The following is a 4,450-nucleotide window of genomic DNA, read 5'->3' on the forward strand; positions in this document are numbered from 1 at the left end:
CAGCATTCTCCAGCAATTCTGGACTTAGAAGTCATAATTTCTTGCCTCCAGACGTTCACACTTGCTGTTCCTTCTGTGTAACATCTTCTCTCTGCCTTTTGCTTGGCATACCCCTGCTTCTCCTTCAGGTTTATTACATGTTACTGGCTCAGCTCCATCTTCCTTGTCTGCCCAGACCAGGTAAGACCTGCTTCTATGTTTCCACAGCATCCTGTAGTCATCCAGCAGCATTCAATGACCTTGATTGCTTGTTTATAGCTGAGTTTCCTACCAAATTGTAAACTCCATACAGGTAAGGCCATAACTGCCTTTGTGACTGCAGTAAGGCCAGCACCTGGGATGGTGACTGGATATGGCCAATGTTTCATTAGTATTTGTTGGCTGTCCTTCAGGCTGAGACATACATTCCTCCAACTTTATTTTTTATTTTTTATTTTATTTTATTTGAAACAGAGTTTTGCTCTTGCTGCCCAGGCTGGAGCGCAATGGCACAATCTCGGCTCACTGCAACCTCCACCTCCCAGGTTCAAGCAATTCTCCTGTCTCAGCCTCCTGAGTAGCTGGGATCACAGGCATGCGCCACCATGCCCAGCTAATTTTTGTAGTTTTAGTAGAGCCTGGGTTTCTCTACGTTGGTCAGGCTGGTCTTGGACTCCCGACCTCAGGTGATCCACCTGCCTCGGCCTCCCAAAGTGCTGGGATTACAGGCGTGAGCCACCACACCTGGCCCCTCCAACTTTAAAGCAGTCAAATCCCATTGTAGTTAGAATAACTACTCCTATTAAATACTCCCAGAATTAAGAATTCACTAGCCTTAACCATTTAGTGCTAGTTTTGACACTGTATTACAAAATTCTGAGATAAACTTCAGACCTATGGAAAATGTTAGACCATCCAAGCACCCTACTCTTTATTTTAAAAAGACAGCCCATTATGCATGTTGACACTGTTATTTTGGTTTTGGTGTTGACGTCTACACGGTTCAGTTACACTGACATGAAAAAATGTATCTGAAAGTTTGTATAGTTTGGGGAGAAAGGGAACGAAGATATCCACCCTTGAGACCTCGCTGTACTTCCTCTCCAGATATCCATACCTCAAAACGCCTCTGAGCTAAGAAAGCTGAAGGGTATTAGGGTATATGAGAAGTTCCTTTCCTAGAGGGATGTAGCTGAGTCTAACTGCTGGGATTTTCACCCTGCTGCTGCTGTGTAATCTAGCCACATTAACAGTTTTTCACATTTGGACGGGACATACTGCGCTAGTACTGGAGGGAAATGGCATCAAGCGAAGTTTCACATGCCTGTTTTCTCAGAAGTCTGCCTCCTTGGGAAATGAGTGGGACCAATCTCTGGTGTCAAGGGTCTTATTAGAAATTCCAAACCAGAGAGACATCACTTGTGAATGCTGCCACTGATCGGGAATATACATTTCAGCTGCTCCCTCAATAATGCCTCTCATCTTCTTCACCTGGTAAATCTATACTTCTCAGTCTGGACTGAAAATAAGAATCACAAAGGTCACTGCTTCTAAAACTTTAATTGACATACAAACCACCTGGTGGTCCTGTTCAATGCTGATTTTGATTCAATAGGTCTGGTGTAGGGCCTAATAGTCTACATTTCGAAAGTTAAAATTTTACATTTGGTGATGCCAATTCTGCTGTTCTGTGGACCACACTGAGTGGTAAGGACATATAATACATTTTTAAAAAACAGATTATGGCACCATCCCCCAATAAATGTAATTAGAATCTCTGGAGGGGGCCTTAAGTAAGCTCCTTAAGTAATTCAAATATATGGCCGAGGGCTTGAAATCTCTGTATTAAATGCCTATCTCATATGTCATTATGTTGAAATCTACAACCATGAGAGAGGACATTGCATAGTATTAATGGACACTGTCATTAATAAAAAGATATTAAGTTATGAACATTAAATCAAAAAATTTCTGGAATGTAGAAAACTCTTGAAAGGCAGAGAGGTGGAGAAAAGGAAAGTTATGTCTCAAAAACTATCCTATAGAACATCATACAACTGGGGAAATCAAGACCCTCAGGCTGTAGGGATACTAAGGTACCAGCTTATTCACTCTCCTGCCCAACTTACTGTGTCTGAGGTTAACTCCAGGGCCCTGATCCAAAATCCTCCTCCCCTTTATTGGTTGCAACAGCCTTTGTAGTCGTCACCTATGTCTGTACCCACTCTTTGACATCTCCTTTTCTACCTACCCCTGGCCCTAGGGGACTGTGCATCCCGGAGGAGCCTAGATCCTGGAGGACCTCATTAAAAACAAAGTAATTACACAGGACCTCTCTAGAACAAATCATCGTAGAGTCCTGCAACAGTGACTGATTACAGCTGCTGATCACACCTTACAGTGACTGATTACAGCTGCTGATCCCTTTGGGGGATCACGAGAATGGAGAGCAGCTCAGGGATGGGTGCTTAATCACTGCCTGCTTAGGGAATGGAGAGCATGCCTGTGAGGTTTGGGCCTACATCTTGAGAAGTGAAGAAAAAATGGTTGGAGAAGTCACAGAAGCAAGCAGGGACCAGGCCGTAAATGTCCTAAAATATCTTAAGGGTGTAAGAGTTTAGGTTTTATCCTGTAGATAACAACAAGCCATCAGTGGTCTTCAAATAGAGGACCACTATGGAAAGACATATGCTTTGGAAGTATTTCCAGGTGGCAGAATCTCTCACTATAACCCAACTCCCTGTAAATAGGCCCTAGGAGAGAGAAAAATGGTAACCAACAAGGATCAGACTTCCATGACCCAACCATATACAGATATAGCAAAAGGGCAGGAGTAAGAGAAAAGATGAACTCTCCTGGATCACATTCAATTCTTCCTCAGGCAAATATGGAAAAGTAAATCCACATTTGCAGCCCTTTGAGGTACTTCTAGCTCCTTACCTCTCTAGGAAGACCTTAATAACCAGACACCATCATTATCTCAACCACTCTTCATGTGTCATATTACCTCCTCGTACTAGCTTTTCCTTACCCTACAACTTATCACAAGACCACAACTGTCATTTACAACTCCTTCTTCCGCAACTATTCCATGTACCCTTTTACATAACTTCAGCTAGATTCAACCCACATTCCTTGTGAGTCTGAATCCTCAGTGTTACTGTTTTTCTTGGGTTGCTATAATAGTGTTCCATTAACTTTTACTAAGTGACAGCCAAAAGAATCCCCTGCATATCAGATATGGTCTTCCCTTTCCTCATTATGCAGAGAAACGCAATTTTCCATTGTTAACTGGGATTGAAATACCACGGGCAGTACAGTAAACTCCTTTTTTGCCTACTGATTCAGTAACATAAAGAACCAAAATTGCCAAACGGCAGTCTTAACTTTCAGTAGAATGGAACCATGGAAGCACTTCAGGTAAAACATTCCTTCCTTAAGAATTGTATCAGACACTTCTTGTCCACCACTTCAAATCCTCTCAGCCATCTTCTCTTATTCCAGCCACGGTGGCAATAACCAATTCTGCGCAGACTTTGACCAGCTTCACATAGATTCGGTCTGACAGTATTACCTCAGGCCTATTCCATCTGCTTCTTGTGCCCTGCCATAAGGTTTCTCTGATTCCATGGAGTGGAAAATCATGGAAAAACAGCCCAATGCTTACACATACACAACCAGAAAGTACAAGGGCATTGTTGCCGTGTTGGTCAACCCTTAAATACAGGTGCTGGGAGCTTATGCATATATGCCCTAGTCCCTCCTGATGGTCGCCAACTCAATAAGCCATCCTAGTCACTGGACTCCCTTCTTCCCTATGTAACACCCCCTCTATTCCTTACTTCTTCGCATGAGGTAAAATTCTCAAATAAACTACTTACAAATAAGACTTTTTGGAAAGTAAGGTCTGTTAATCAACAGAGCCCAAAACTGTGGGGGTAGGGAGCAAAAGTTCCGTGGGTACGTTAGTTGCTCTAATAATGAGGAAGTCAGCCCTGCTACCACTCCTTGATTTCCAGACTCGTGAATCATGGTTATGGGAGAAACATGATGATATATGGGCTCCTGGTTCAAAGCACACCAACATTTCTGGTACCCCTAATTTTTGTTACTTTGTGAGCTACTTTGTCTCTAGAATTTACAACAATGCCTGGCACAAAGCAGATTTTCATTATATATTTGAAGTAATTAAATGAATCGCACAGACTAGCAGTTCCAGAATAATGCTTAATAATAGTACTGACAGTGGGCACACTTGTCCTTTTCCTGATAATGCAAATACCTCTAAAATACCTCTAATATTTCCCCCTTAAGCCCAATACTGGTTTTTGAGCTAACTCAGATGTATTATTATTCCATATTAAATAAGCATCATCTATTCCTGTTATAGTGAGCATTTTTATCTAGGATGGTTGTGGATTTTAGCAAATATATCATTTTAATAAAAACCTTAAAATTACACTGCAAAAAC

Source organism: Piliocolobus tephrosceles, chromosome 16, assembly GCF_002776525.5.
Source record: "Piliocolobus tephrosceles isolate RC106 chromosome 16, ASM277652v3, whole genome shotgun sequence".
Taxonomy (NCBI): Eukaryota; Metazoa; Chordata; class Mammalia; order Primates; family Cercopithecidae; genus Piliocolobus; species Piliocolobus tephrosceles.